At 37.7% G+C, this 16493-nt stretch overlaps 1 long non-coding RNA gene across 2 annotated transcripts; it reads left to right on the top strand.

Annotated features, from left to right (window-relative positions):
• Positions 1 to 455: 455 nt before the first annotated feature.
• On the top strand, positions 456 to 11880 carry LOC120605502 (uncharacterized). Of its 2 annotated transcripts, XR_005653642.1 has the most exons (3): positions 456 to 1143; positions 4061 to 7115; positions 8324 to 11880. It is a non-coding gene; the product is annotated as an uncharacterized LOC120605502 (long non-coding RNA). The 2 variants fall into 2 exon arrangements; XR_005653641.1 differs by lacking the exon at positions 456 to 1143 and having other exon boundaries at positions 2862 to 7115.
• The last annotated feature ends 4613 nt before the right edge of the window (positions 11881 to 16493 follow it).

Below are 16493 nucleotides of genomic sequence, written 5' to 3'. Positions count from 1 at the left end.
GGCTTCAATATCAGGGTAATACTGACCTTCTAAAATGAGTTGAAGAGTGTCTCTTTCTCTTAAATTTTTTGGAAAAGTTTGAGAAGTATTTATATTAATTCTTCTTTAAATGTTTGGTTGAATTCAACAGTAAAGCCATGTTTTGTGGGCTTTAGTTTGTTGGGAGGTTTTTGACTACTGATTCAATCTCCTTACTCATTTTTGATGTATTTCTTCACAATTCATTGTTGGTAAGCTGTATATTTCTATGAATTTATTTATTTCTTCTAGATTATTCAATTAGTTGATGTATAATTTTTCATAGTAGTGTTTTATGATCCTTTGTATTTATGTGGTATCAGTTTTCCTGTCATCTTTTACATTTCTGATTATATATATATATATATATATATATATATATATATATATGTCTTTTTTTCTGAAGTCTGTGAACCAGATATAGTTTCTTTGCTGATACCTTCGATGATGATTTTTACCAGGCAAAATAGCCAGAATTATGACAAGCAGCTGACCCAAAACACTCTGAAAGTATGTGCTCCCTCAGTGAGCCAAGAACTTATGAGCACATTTTCCTCTACTACCTTCCTCCAGTAACACCCTTAAACATAGGTAACCTGTGTCCTGCTCCTTAAAAGGACCTGCTTTGGCTTTTGTCTATCCTAGCCTCTCCCCATGTGATAAGGATTCCCTAAATCCAAGGAGATGTACCCATTCAGATGCTGTGATCCTTCTTCCAGAGCATGTTCTAGGTAGCTGAGGTACTGAGATTCCCTTCCAGATCATGTTCTAGGTAGCTGAGGCACTGAGATTCCCTTCCTAGATGACCCCAAGCTGCTTTCCAGGACCCGTGTAGTCCTCCTCCCTGGGTCTGTCTTCTCAAAGGCAGATATACCACAGGCATGCCTCCCCTGATAGTAGTGCTATGGATGGAGGTAGGGCATGGAATCTGAAATGTCTTGTGTTCACATAGATATGTGCATGTTTCCTCACAGTGCATAACTGCTTTGGAGATGATGAAAGAGAGACTGTCCACAGGACTGGGGCCTCTTGGTCCTTTTATCCACAACCCCAGAAAAATTAGAGATGGATTCATTTTCCTCCACCCCAAGCTGAAAGTTGCATTCCTGGAATTTAGGCCTATATGTAAGAATCTTATCTAAACCTTTCGTCTTGCTTCTTTCTGATCGTAAGTTAATAGATTGGGTCATAAGGTCATTCACAGTGTCAGAGGTGAGTGAGCTCTTAGCCAAGATGAATATGGCCCTAGTAAGAGACCCCAGGAAAGCCAAGTGCAATCTTGAGCAACATTGATTGGAATGAGCTATAGCCAAGCTCCTACCTCAGTGAAAGTTGCTTTCTTGAGCATCTTTACACTAGGCTCTCAAACATCTGTTTTTTTTTTCTTTTTTAACTCATCAAGGGCAGGGACTATGTTCTAGTTTATGTTAGGTCCATTTCCTTTAGAATCAAGTCTTACTCTCAGCAGACACACAATAAATGTTTGTTGGACCCTACTGACTCTCCCACAAAACTACAAAGTACATTATCACTCTTATCTTAGCAGAAAAGAACAGGTCTCCTAGCTCTTAGGTCAAATAAAACAGAAGCTGTACCCACAGTAAAAGAACCACAGATGTCATTCCTAAAGCAATTGTCAACGGTAACAGGAATTTGACAGAATATATGAAAGGAAAACCAATCTTTATCCCAATATTACTAGATATTAGCAATGGCTAAAGCTACAGCAATACATTCAAGGAGGACTCTACAAAGTTTTTAATTTAGCTGCAGTGCTCAAATTTTAGGGCTCATCAGAATAACCTCAGGAGCTTTTTAAAAACATATTCCTGAGCTTTTCCCCCAGAGTATCTGATTCAGTAGCCTGGGATGAGACCTTAACTTCTGCATTTCTAACAAGTTCCCCAGTGATGTCAATAGTGCTGGTCTGGACACCACACTTTGGGTATCATTGCTTTAAGCAAAAGAAGAAAAGTGCTTAAATTAGCAATAAAGGCCTTAACACAAGCCAATGTGAGATACAGAGAGTTTGGTAGATAACCTCAAACCAAGATCATGAGACAAAAAGAGAATCTAGGTTAAACAAATCAGAGACATTTAAAAAGGCTCCCAGTGGTGAAAGACCAGAGAATCTGAGATTCAAAAAGGATAGTAATTGCAATTGCAATCCATCAAATGTGTTTAAATCCATAAGTTGTTATTATTTTAAAAAAATGAACTTGGCACCATCAGGAGATAATAAAGAGAAAACAATAAAGCAATTTTCCTGCTTTTCCAACATGAACTCTCTCACTGAGTAACAATTATAAATGAGAGATAATGTCCACTTATAAAAATATTTCAACTAATTAAATAAGAAACAATAGAATTAGAAAAATCACCAATTTACATCTTCCCAGTGAAGTTGTGGATCCAGGCATTGAATATCGACAGTTGCTAATATCACAAAAAGAGAAACCATCAGATGTTATGAAACCTTACCAATGAAAGAATAGAACATCACCTATATATATCGTCTTTCCAAAGAGATGAAACATGATTCTGATTAAGCTTTTGGATCCAATTGCCAATTTGCAGGAATATTGAGGACAGAGAAATAGGCTAAACTGCTTTATGATTACACCTGCAATCAACAAAATTCAAGCTGTGGGAAATTCTACAGGTCAACGCTCTGAGTTCCTCAACAGATAAATAATGATAAAAAAGAGATAGAAAAGAAAACTGTCATTTAAGAGACTTCAGCTTTTTAATGAACAAGATTAAATTAAAGTATATAGAAATGCACCTTTGGGTGACAAAACTATAAAAAAAAGCAAGTCAGGTTAGTGGTTATTTGGGGGGAGGGAAGGGTTGGGATTAGGGACAGGGAATTGAGAAGCTTCTAAGATGGCTAGCAAAGTTTACTTTCTTGACCTGGGTGGTGGTTACAAGGTACAAGGGCACAACTCCATTGTATGGTGGGATTATTTTGTATCTATGTTTTATTTTACAATAAAATGTTTTTAAAAATCAATCAGTTGGTATTGTAGACAAAAGAGTGAATTATTTAAGAGATATATTCCATGTGAATATGCTTACTTTAGAGGAACTACGATGCCTAAATATCTATATTTTTTACAGACCTATGTCTATCTTCTCTTATGAGGTAGATGGTAGAAGATAAGGTTGGAGGTAGTGGAAAAGGGTGAATGGAAACCATTTAGGCTGAGCAAAGGCTTTCTTTCAGTTTAGAGCACTGTGAAAGCTACTGACAAAGTTAGAGCAAAGAATTCCAACTTAATCTTATATATTTGGAAGTAAATAATAAATAAATAAGACTTCAAAAGATTATAGAGAGTTGTAAAAGCAAAACAAATTCTCAGGATTGTTCTTCCAATTTGAGAAGAAATATGTTGAATCTTGTTTCTAGTTACTATATTGTTCACTAGGGATGAGGATCCTTTGTTGAGCCCCACTCAACACCCACTTTGGGACTGCTGATTTGCTTCTGTGGTTTTGAAGATCTAGGAGTTTATCTGACTTTTTGTGCTGCCCAACCAGTTCAAGACAAGTGTATCAGTCCCTTGGTCTGATGGGCTCTAAATCTGTGATATTCAAAAGCATACCCATAGCACTTAGCATAGTCCAGACCCATCACAGAAGCTTAGAGTCTGTCAGTCTGAAATGATTGCCCCTCACACTGGCCTTGTTTCTACTTTTCATAGAAGTTACTCTCAGAAATATTGTCAAAATTATGTTTATACAATTATACTATATAATTCATGTTCTAAAAACATCTAGGTCTATAGCAAAATGGTAATAACTAAGTGTTTAATAATAAAAATAAAATAAAACTGAAATCACCAACATAAAATATGATACCCATTCATATGTATGATCTTTTCTGAAAGTACAGGAATAAATGCTTCAATAATTATAGCTAATGCTTAATGAAAGGCCAATATGTGGCCAGTAAGTGCCTAAGACATTTTTCATATGCAAACCTATTTAACCCTAATCACAGGCCTGTAAGGAAGTGACTATTATTTTCCATGTTTCACAGGTGAAGAAACTGAGACACAGAGAAGATATGTAAGCTGTCCAAGGGCCACCCTTTTTCGTGGTCTCTTTGTCTATCTAACACCTACTTTTTGTGGTTATCCTCCTCAATACCTCTCTACAAATACACACTAGGTTAGGACTCTGTAATTTGAACTTACCTAACATACATGCTGCCCCTCAGTTGGTGTGATTGCTCGTTTCTTTATGAGTATTTCCTGCTAAATTGTAAGCTCTGTGAGGTCAGGGACCTCAACTATCTAACTTATCACTGTCTCTCCAATATAGAGCCCTGTGTTTTGATAAGTAGTAGGCACTTCATAAATATGTATTAGATTCTGCTTATTGTTAACAATGGGTTTTTAAGAGCTAGGCCACAAATGTTACAATCATATAACAAGAGTTTAGTCATGTCAAACCTACATCACCAATTTGTTTCTGTCCAGATTCTACAATCAAGACTAAGACAGAGCAGCTTGGGAGTCCTGGGATGGTGTGGTAAGAGTTGGTATAGGAATACAAATAAGAAAATACAATATAAGGCAGAATAAAATAATCACTATGCAGTAGCTCCCCTGCCTACAACCTTATCCACAGTTTCATTTTCCACAGTTTCATTTACCCACAATCAACTGCAGTCCAAAAATTTTAAATGAAAAATTCCAGATATAAATAATTGTGTGGTGTTCTGAGTAGTGTAATGAAATCTCATGCCATCCTGCTCTGTCCCACTAAGGACGTGAATCATTTTGTTCACACTATATATGCTACCCACCCATTAGTCACATAGCAATCTTGGTTATCAGAGTGATTGTTGTGGTATCTCAGTGCTTGTGCTCAAGTAACCATTATTTTACTTGATAATAACCCCAAAGTCTAAGAGTAGTAATGCTGGCAATTCGGATATGCCAAAAAGAAGTCATTCAGTGCTACCTTTAAGTGAAAATATATGTATGTATAGGAATAAACATAATATACATAGGGTTAGGTACTGCTTGCTGTTTCAGGCATTTAGTGGGGGTCTTAGAATATATTGATAAAGGGGACTACTGAAATTTTCTTCTGTGTCAGAGGAGGAGGAGTGAGTAGGAGTAGGAAATCATATATATTGGAATAGTGACATAAAAACTGAACATAAAAGAATGGAGAAGATTTTGCTGAGAAAAATATGGTGGAAATTGCAATTTAGAGAGGACTAGCATAAACCAGGGCTTGCAAACAAGATAAAGCACAACTTGTGCAGGGATGGTGGAAGGCTTCATAAATAGAAATGTAACTGAATTTCAAATGCTGTAACATTTTTACTTAGCATCTCAGTACAAGGCAATATTCAAAGATGCAGATGGAATGTAGATTAATGTGCACAGGTACTCATTGTAGATACCAATTCTGGGTGAACTACATCAAGTGGATTCTGGTGTTCTCAAAACCATTCCTGGTTTTACCATGAAAAACTCGTGCCAACATTTCTAACATCCTTCTCCATAAGAGACATAACCTCATAAAAGAACTTGAACAATTTCTTCGGTGGAGCAGATATATTTAGTCTGAGGAATGTATGAATATCAGACAATCTTGGCCCACCACCATGCAACCCTGGACTCATCGACTCCCTTTGGAGTCTATTTTTCTTTGACTGTGGTTTGACCTCCCATGGATAGCAGCCTACAGGAAGAGAACATACTTGTCAGGGAGGCTTAATAATCTCCATCCCTATGATTCTGATTTTCAAAAGTGCATTAATAAGAATAGTGGGAAGCTATCAAAAAGATACAGAACCCAGCTTGGAAAAGCTCCCATACTATGGTAAGGAGAGCTCTACAATGGAAGCTAGTGTCATCTGCCTAGCAGCTCATAACTGCATTATCTTAAATATATTCCATAATTTCTGAGACTCAATATCCTTTTCTGTAAAATGAGAGTAATTGTACCTGACTGCTAGGGTTTAAATCTGTCTCCCCCAAATTCATATGTTGAAATCCTAATGCCCAGTTTGATGGTATTAGAATGTGGGCCTTTGGGAGGTGCTTAGGTCATGAGAGTGGAGCCCTCATTAATGAGAGTACTGCCTTATAAAAGAGGCTCCACAGAAGTCCCTAGCCTCTTCCACAATGTGAGAACACAGCAAAAGGAGTTGGCTATGAACTAGGAAGGGCTCTCATTGGAATGTGACCATGCTGGTGCCTTGATGTTTGACCTCCCAGCCTGAGAACTGTGAAAAATAAATCTCTATAGTTTATAAGCTACCCAGTCAGTGATATTTTGTTATAGCAGACTGAGAGATTAAGGCACTGATTTATAGAGCAGTTATGAAAATTAAATGGAGATATTTCATGCCGAAGATACTGCAATTTCTTTTATGCTTCCCAGGTTCAGTTGGAAGGAATTTGGGGGGCTAGAACAGGAAGGGGTAGTGGCCAGATTCTTGAGATGGGCTTGGCCATTGCAAAAGAAACTCTTCTGACTATACAGATGCCCCAAGAAATGTTGTAGTCTGAATTTTTCTAGTTAGAGGGTGTATTCATTTTCCAGGGTTGCTATTAAAAAGTACAACAAACTAGGTGGCTTAGAATAATATAAATTTATTGTCTGGAAGTTCTAGAGGCCAGAATTCCAAAATCAAGGTATTGTCAGGGCCATCTTCTCTCTGAAGTCTCTAGGAAAGTATCCGTTCCAAGTTTTTCTCCTGGCTTCTGATTACCTCAGGCATTCTTTGACTTATAGATGGCTATTTTCTCCCTGTGTCTCTTTACATTGTCTTTCTTCTGTGCGTGTCTGTCTCTCTGTTGAAATATCTCCTTTTTATAAGGACACTAATCATATTGGATTAGGACTCACCCTAATGACTTCTTTTTTAACTTGACTACAACTGCAAAGACCTAATTTCCAAATAAGGTCACATTCAGAGGTACTGAGGATTAGGACTTCAACATATCTTTTTCTTTTTTGGAGGAGGGACACAATTCAATCTACAACAGAAGGGAAATTGCAAAGTCAAGTCTGATCCAGGTGGCTGAATATTTAAGGCATTTGTAAGTCTGTTCTACATGTGAGAAAAGGTAAGGAGAGGCACAAAAGCAATAGGAAGATTGCTACACAGAAGATTCCTGCTGTCAAGTCCAATGTGGTGGATTGAAAATGGCCACAAATTCTTTGACACTTCTCTCATTGAAATGTGATGTCTATATCCTCTCTGCTGAATCTAAGCCGCATTTTGATTGCTTTGACCAGTAGCATATGACAAAAGTGATGCCCTGACACTTCTACACCTAGATTTTAAGAGGACTGACAGTTTTAAAGAACTACAACTTGTTGCATTTTGGTGTAGTATCAAAGAAGAATATTTACAGTTATCTAAAATGGCTGTTAAAACATTCCGTCCCTTTTTCAAATCCATGTATGTGTGAGTTCGATTTCCTTTATGTCTTCTATTAAAACATATTGCAACAGCTAGAATGCAGAAGCAGATATGAAAATCCAGTTGTTTTTCTATTTCCAGATAATAGAGATTTAAAAATGCAAAAAAGACACTCTTCTCATTAATTTTCTTGCTTTCAAAAACAATATTTATTTTTCATAAAATATTTTACTTATGTTAAAATGTAATAACTTTATTAGTATTATTTAAAAATTATTTATAAATAAATATTTAAAAAATTTCTCAGTTTTAATTTTAATATGGTAAGTATCAATAGATATAAATTACACCAAAGCTCATCGGGTTCCTAAGTAATTTTTGAGAGTTTAAAGGGATTGTGGGCTCCAAAAATTTGAGAACTTGCTGTTATCGGTGACACAGAGCAGTTGTTCCTAAAGTGAAATCAGGGAGCTCTTTATATCAGAAACACCTGAGTAATTTATTATAAAATGTAGATTCTCAGGTCTTGTGACAGACTGAATCAGGTTTCTTAAAGGGCCAACCTCTAATTCTTTTCATATATTGAAAATTTCAAACAAAACCAAAGTTGAATTTAATAAAGTTAAGGTAGTCCCTGCTAGTGTGGCCAGTTTTTCCAAGATCCTAGACAATTAAATTAAATACAATCCCTTTTCTTCCCAGAGATCCAAACCTCAGGAATTATGGCCACACTTGTACAAATACAGTGATAAGAGTTCTTTAGACAATATTCTCCATTGTAATAACTTAGATATGGAGAGAAGTTGACATATGACAATGAATTGCACTCGACGCATCTTCTCTAGCTTGTTGTGGAGCCAAATATGTATTCTGAAGACTTTTCCTTCTTCTTTTCTTCCAATACCAAAGCCAACTACTGTGCTGGCCATTTGAGATGAAGCAGGGGTGCAGTAAAGCTGAGTTGAACACAGAAGAGTGGATCTTGGCAACTAAGACATACAGAAGCTGAATGAAGGAATGTGTTTTTCTGAAAAGCCACATCTGGACCCCTGGTTAACATCCTGCCTGGTCTTTTGCCTCAGACAAGAGGCCAACTACAGAAAACACACAGAATTGTAAATTTGTCCACATCTTTGATTTGTCAAATACAGTAACACAAATCCAGAGCACTTTGACTATATTCATGAATATGTGTGGGCATGTGCACTCACATTCATGTGTATATGATGTTGGAAATTTCAATATTCAACCGAGAAACGTCTTCCTGTAGTCTGCTTCCTGGATAAAACCCAATCTCTTCCTTTATGAATTCTCACAACAGGCAACTCTCAGTCTCTAGTAGTTGGAATAGCTAAGCAATGGCATGGATACGATCTAGGGTCTGGGAGTATATTTTCGGTACATAACACATGATTTCTTTTGCCTTTCTATGGCATTTATGTTATAGCACTAGAATATTTTTATAAAAAGTCAAGCTTCTCACATCTGATTCTCTATCACTTAATTCACTTGTGATTTTCTTTTGTCTTATTAATAGAGTTTTATATTTATCTCCCATTCCTTCCTCAACCTTATACTACTGTTCTTGCTATACATATCTCAAGTTTGTTTCATTCTGATAAAAAATTATTTTCTAAAGTTCCTTCTGAGTTCTGTACAGCATAAAACATAAATGATTTTACTGATTTTATTTTTTCTGTAAAGCAAAAAATTTGGCTCACAATTCATTATGTGTTATAGAAGTAAGAAATGCGGGCATGGGACATTGATTTGAGCAAAGAAGTCAAAGATACACTATCCAGAAAAACAAGTCCATAGTGGCTAAAAATATTGGAAGGATGAATTAGACTTATGTAAGCTTAGAGTGCAGGTCATTATAACAAGCTGTATTTGTGGGTTATTATCATAGTGCTTATTTCTTCCTTAGTACATTATCCCTGTGTACTAGTTGGGCTGCTGGCCAGAGAATGATATGCTCTGATTACTCACAGCTCCTTGCTATCTTCCTACTCCTTTAACCCCTCTTCTGAGAGGTCCTATTTGGCCACCCTCACTTCAGAACTGTCTCAGAGAATCATAACATCTTTCCTTCTTCTCTCCAGATTAAACTTTCATTTAAGGACAGTATGCTCTGGGCCAGATTTTCACCACAATCTAATGAGGTAGCAATTATTAGCCCCTGTTGACAAATAAGGAAAAGTGAATGCCAGAAAACTGATATTCTTGAGGTTACAACAACTAATGAGTATCAGAGCAAAGAGTTCTGGATATTCATTCTACTAGGCTGCCTTATGTCCACCTACTTCTACAACTTCTCCTTACCTTCATTCCCTAAGTGGGTACAATGAGATAGGTTAATCTAAGCAGTTAGTGAGTGATGAATGCTCAATGTGCTCCTGGACAAGGGTAACTTTGAATCTTGAGGGAGAGGTCTTAGAGCTGGGAAAGACTCTGCTACACTTCCAGTGAAGTAGCATGAGATAGGGAATATGTTTGGAGTCAGAAGGAACCTCCCCAGGAACTTGAAATTGTACCATGTAGAGGAAGGCTCCAATCTGGCAATCCTTGGGCCATGTCTGGGAAATAGAAATATTTTGTTTGACCCACATAGTATTTTTTAAAAGTTGAATATTTGCAACCATTTAATAACTAGGAGATTCAATATAAAAAGCTAGATTTATGGCTTCTCTTGAAGAATTGGAGGATCTAATGTTATTGCACCCATATTCTTAGGTGACAGCAATCGGCTAGAGCTGCCCTCTGGAGAGACCCAGGCTCTCATGTAATCACAAGCCCTACAGATCTCCTAGTCTATTTCACTTATTTCTGGGATGCTGCAAGCATGAGTTTGAATCCTCTGAAGTAGATGAAGAGGCACTATTCCTGAAGATTGAGGCTGTACAAAACCTGGAGACTGAGGTTCTGTTTCCTACTTTCCTTTAAGAAAGGAGGCAATGAATACATCAGCCCCCATATCCCAAGGCTGAGAAACTTCTGGTAAAAATAAGGCTCCCATGAAATAAAAGTGCCCCCAGCCTTGCGGGCAGAGCTTTGCAGTCTGATGGGGGCAGTGTTCTCAATAAGAGTCAGATTTTTGTTTCAATTTTAATCAAGGTGGTGAGGGCCAAGGAGAGCTGGCAGCCAGCTACATTCACCACAATTTTTCCAAAAGGCATTGAAAATTGTCCATGTCCACAAAAATGGCAATAGGCCCATAAAATTTATAGGAATTTACCACTTTTATAAGCATCACACCTTCCTCTCACCTGGTCCTCCCAACGCCCACTCATGGGAAAACTGCCTCCCTCTGCTGATCCTTAACTAATCATGATGAATTTCTAATCAGCACAGGCACATAAAAAGTGATGTTCATTAAAAAGTCATCATAATTAACTATTGTAATAATCATAATTGTAACTGTAGCTAAAATTCATTGACCTTTTACTTTATAACCAGGCACCGTGCTGTGATATTCCAATGCCATATCTCATTTAATCCTTACAACAATCTTAGAACTAGTTATCATTATTATTCCCTTTCTACAGATGAAGAGTCTGAAACCAAAGAGTTAAGTAATTTGATAGAGATCACACAGCTAGAAACTCTTGGAGTCATAATTCAGGACCAGATATCAGGGATGGTACCCCTCATGTGGGCAAAGAAGGTCTCTATTTACACTTTATTAATTTTAGAAATCTTTAATTAAAATACACAGTAGCTAGGTAAGATATGAAGTAGTGCTAATTCTGTTTGCTTCTTTTTGTTAGCCAGTGCATAATGCTTCTACTCTGCTCTATATTTCCCTTTCCACATGGTTGGTAATAGAGAAGCAAGAGCCCTAATTATATTTTTGAAATTTCTCTGAGCACTTTTTGACTAAATATCTCAAATGTTGTTCCCATTCTTTTGCTCATTACCACATATGCTTGATTCGACTTAGTGCTTGATCTCAGTGATCCAAGACCTCAACCTCTGCAAGTACACTTCACTTTACATGTACCACATTAAGAAGCTTCTTCAATCAGAGTTTGATATATGCTGAGATTTTAGTAGCAAGTGGGAACATTTGAGCAGATCTGTTGAAGTTCAGATAGTACCAATGAGTACCCCTTTAATGGGATGACTTAAACTTTATATACATGGAAATGTGGCACTTACATGTGTCTAAATAATTTTATGTCTTATAGAACACAAATATGGCTATTATTCTAACAGCCATCATCTTTCTCTTTTACTTGGGACTTCATTGGAAGGAACAACTCCATTCCCTTGTTCTCAGAAGGCTATTATTTTTTTTCTCCAAAAGAAAAATTTGATGTATGTTGAGTTTTCTTTAAGCGGTAGCAAAAAACAAAGGTACAAATGTAAGTTTTTTGTTTGTTTGTTTGTTCGTTTTAATTTGAAGTTCAGTGGGCAGCTCCAAATGTCATAAAAATCAACCCAATTAAATGTTTGGCTGGAAAACACCACGATGCATTGAACGCTGCTTAGGCTGGCTTCCTACAGTCTGAAACAACATGGTACAAAAAATGTATTCAAAGGCATTAGTTGTAGAAAAATTGCTACGCAAAGCAGGGCTGGGCAAGGTAGGTTTGGCAGATAAAGAAAAAAACCTTTTTGTATATGGGCCAGAAGTTAAAAGGGAGCGATAAAACCAAGACAGAACATTTTTATATCAAATCACAGACTTCACCTTTGAATTACAAAACAGGTGCCCTAAGGAAGTGGCCTGGTGATCCACCATCCATCATTATTGAAACCTGCAAGGCATGGGGACATATAAACAGTGTTTAGAGTGCCAGGACCCAGAGTGAGTTAAGGCATGTGGAAAGCATAAAGAGCACAAAAAGGACTCATTAAGTCATGTGCAAAACAGAAGGCAGCTGCTCACCAAATGTGAGCCTGTCACAGGCTAAAAGAAAAATTCTTCAGCATTTTTCCCCTTTGCAATTGAGAAAAAGAATCCTCAACCTCCAAAATATGTAACCAATGATATATCGAAGAAGAAAAGAGTAAAAGAATTTGATTTTGAAAGTACACACACACACACACACACACACACACACACACACACACACACACAGAATTTAAATATACCCTGGGCACTGAAAGAAGACTTTTGGAGGGTGTAAGAGACTTCTTAAGAATGGGGATGGTACTGTAGGTCTGGTTCCCCAGGAAAGTCTCTGAGCCAGAGACTTACATTATGCTGCACCTTCAGAACCAACACTAATGGTGGAATAAGGGAAGAAGAACTGGACAGAGGGAGAAATCGAACTGCAATTCCTTTACAGCAAACACCTGGGTTGATCCCGTGGTGGGCTCTGGAGTTGGGGTGGCCTTGTAGACTTTTCTCACTGTAAGGCAAGAGAGCCAGGCCTTTATAAACTCACTTCCATCAGTTGGTGAATGTGGGTTTATTCCCTGCACCGACTCCAGGAGTGAGTGGTGATCTTAGGAGAGGGAGCTCTCTTTAGCAGAATGTAATTACCAGAGAAGGACTCAGCTATAAATTTTCAACAGCCTAAGCTCCCGGAAGCTGGGGAAATGAGTTCTTTGGTCCTGAAAAGGGTATTTGGCAGTGCACTACCATATATCCCAATTTATAAAAGGAAGAGAAATTTAGATTCTAGAAACTATATGCCAGTGAAGTTAATATTGCACCTCAATCAAATTCTAGCATGACTATTAAATAGAAAAGGAAGTGGTGGCCACTAAGAACCTAGATGTGGTCATTAGGAACAAGCAATACCTGTGTTAAATGCATACATTTATTAGTGCCCATCATAGTGACAGCCCTCCAGATTCCACTTAACTTTGCCTTTTTCAGCATTTTAAGTCAAATACCTGGCTGAATACATATAAGGTATTTATCAAACCTACAATGACCCAGAGTTTGAAGGAAAGCCAAAATCAATAAATAAATATGATAAAATATTTTTTAAAACTCTGATCCAAAAAAATCAACAAAATGAAATTTAATGGGCATAATTGTATAGTAATTCACCAAGAACTGAAAAGTACAAGAAGGAACATATTTGATTTAACAGCAGCTTATAATGAAAGAAGACCTAAATGCATTAGTTTGTTTTAATATAATTTAAATCAGCAATGTAACATGACTGCCAAGAAAGTTAATTCAGTATTGAAATTCACTGAGAGAAATATAGTATCCGAACAATTGAAATAAAACACAATTTATCAGAGGCTCTAACAGAAAGAGTGCTCTATGAAAGATTAAATATGTGAGGTTTTTCTCTTCTTTAGAGAGAGAACAGATTATCACAGTGTAGGCAGAGGCAAGAAATCTGCCCCAGAAGGAATGGTGGCCTTGGAATCCCTGAGCGACTTTCTTGTCATGGTAGAATTAAATACCCTGGAAGGGGTGCCAGATAGACTTTAAGGTGGTCCCTATGATCTCCACCTCCTAGAATTCATACCTTTCTATAATCCCCTCCCCTTGAAGGTATGGAGGAATTATGACTTGCCTCTAACTGATGGAACATATTAATGGTGATGGGATGTAACTTCTGTAATTATATTTGGTTATATAAAATTCCATCTTCCTAGCAGATGTACTCTCTTTCTTCATTGATGACTCTGTAGAATCAGGCTTCTATGTTCTTAAGGGGCCTAAAGAGATGGCCACATTGCAACTGGATGTAGGAAACCTATAGGAGCTAAGGGCAACCTCTAGCTGACAGCCAGCAAGAACTGAAAACTTCAGTTCACCAATCATAAGGGAATGAATTCTGCCAACAACCTGAGCGAGCTTGGAAGCAGATCCATCCCCAGTTAAGCCTCTGGATAAGAACTGAGCCCTGGCCAGCACCTTGATCACAGCCTAGCAGAGGACCCAGCTAAACTGTGCTCAGACTCCTGACTTACAGAGACTGTATATTATTTTAAGCTGCTAAGTTTGTGGTAATTTGCTACTCAGCAATATATAACTAATACAGAACGGAAAGACAGTAAAGAGGCTTCCTTACTGATTTGTGAGCAAAGAAAAGTCACTTCTAGGGAAAGGGTGGTTTTTTAGGAAGGAAGGAGAAGGTGAGGTGGAGTGAATGTATGTGAGCTAACAAATGCTTGATCACTTACGTGGCCACAACTGATCCAATCCCTGTGGCCACAGAAGGTGACTCTGATTGATCACGCCTGGATCCTGTGACTACCCTGAACATGAAGCCTTGGGGGAAAGTAACAGCAGACCTTGTTGATGCCCTTTTCTCTCAGACTACCTCTAGTTTACTGGTAACTGCAGAAGATAGCTTCCATCATGCTAACAACTTTTCAACCTCAAGTTCCCAAGCCTCTCTGCTTTTCTGCCTGAGGGCTTGCTCAGTCTTCCTGTAGGACATCCCAGAAATGCTAGATATATTATACTAACAAGAGCAACCCCCAAATGGGAGAGAGATGGACGTCAGTGGTTAAGTACTTCAGCTTCCCTCACCCTTGATGGTACAATTGTGAGTCATGTTCTGTACATTTCTGAAGGTCCCAGTGTGACTGAGCAAACTGTCCATTAGCACACCCTTTTTACCTTTCCTCCCTTCCTGTTTCACTTCCCACACTCTTTAAGTGTTCTTCTGTTGTCACCTCTCAAATTAACCACTTGCACCCAAGTCTTTGTTTCACAGTCTGTATTTGGAGAAGCCCAAAGTAAGATAGAAGGTCAAACCCACTTGTGTCACCCAAATTGTTGGTAAGTGGTGTTTCCAAGTGAAAACAGAGGAAATGCATTCAGAGCAAACCTAAAGACCAGATTTCACTGCAGTAGTAATTTTGCCAAATCATTATTCTTATTCAACAGGGAATATTAAAATCAGTATCCTGTACTTCTAATCTTAGCCATTCCCTTTACTGTAGAAAGCCTACTGGGCAACTAGACAGGCCAAGTTAGAGTGCAGATTGATTGGAGAAAGCCCATCCCTTCACCAAATAAAAAAAAAAAAAAGAAAAATATAGGTTTAGTAGATAGTATTTCAAAGATGTGATATCATTTCTTTATTTCTAAAAGTGAACTTCACAAACAAGCAGCTCTCTATAGTTGAGAGAAAATTTAACAAAGTGTGAAGAAAATGTCATTTTGTATATATACAGAATATCTTATTTTGATGCCATTAACAAGATTCAGGCAATGTGTTCATATTTCTTTGCTTTAGTCCAGAGAGCTCTAGAACTCGATACTCAGAAGCTATATTGTTAATTTGTTTTTCTTGGTGACATTGGCTAACGAAACCAGTAAGTTTCAGGTGTACAATTTAATAGCAAGGCATATATATTGCATTGTGTGTTCCCCTCCCATAGTTGGATTTCTTTCTGTCACCACATATTTGACCCCTTTTACCCCACCATCACTCCTCCCCCCTCCTCCCTACCCTCTGGTAACTACTAGTCTATTGTCCATGTCCATGAGTCTCTGTTTGTTTGTCATGTTTGTTTGTTGCTTTTAAGTTCATATCCCACATATAAGTGATATCATGTGGTTTTCAACTTTTTCTGTCTGGCTTATTTCGCTTAGCATGATTATCTCGAGGTCCATCCATGTCGTCACAAATGGCAGTATTTCGCCTCTTCTTACAGCTGAGTAATATTCCATTGTATATATGTACCACAGCTTCTTTAGCCATCATGTATCGTAGGACAGTTCGGTTGCTTCCATTTCCTGGCGACCATGAAAAATGCTGCTATGAACACTGGTGTGCAAATATCTTTCACGTGTGAGTTTTCAAGTCTTTGGGATAAATATCCAGTAGAGGGATTGCTGGATCATATGGTAGATCAATTCTTAGTTTTTTGAGGAAACTCCATACTGTTTTCCACAGTGATTGTACCAATTTGCAGTCCCAAAAGCAGTGTATGAGGGTTTCTTTTACTCTGCATTTTCTCTAACATTTGTTACTACTAATTGTCCTGTTGATAACAGCTATTCTAACAGATTGAGATGGTATCTCATTGTGGTTTTGATTTGCATTACCCTATAGCTGGTGATGATCAGTATTTTTTCATGTTTGTTGGCCATTTGTATGTGTTCTTGGGAGGAGTATCTGTTCAGGTCCTGTGCCCATTCTTTGAT

Source organism: Pteropus medius, unplaced genomic scaffold, assembly GCF_902729225.1.
Source record: "Pteropus medius unplaced genomic scaffold, Ma_sr-lr_union100, whole genome shotgun sequence".
Classification (NCBI taxonomy): Eukaryota; Metazoa; Chordata; class Mammalia; order Chiroptera; family Pteropodidae; genus Pteropus; species Pteropus medius.
Note: the sequence above shows the minus strand (reverse complement) of the source record. Positions and strands in the feature narration are given on the sequence as shown.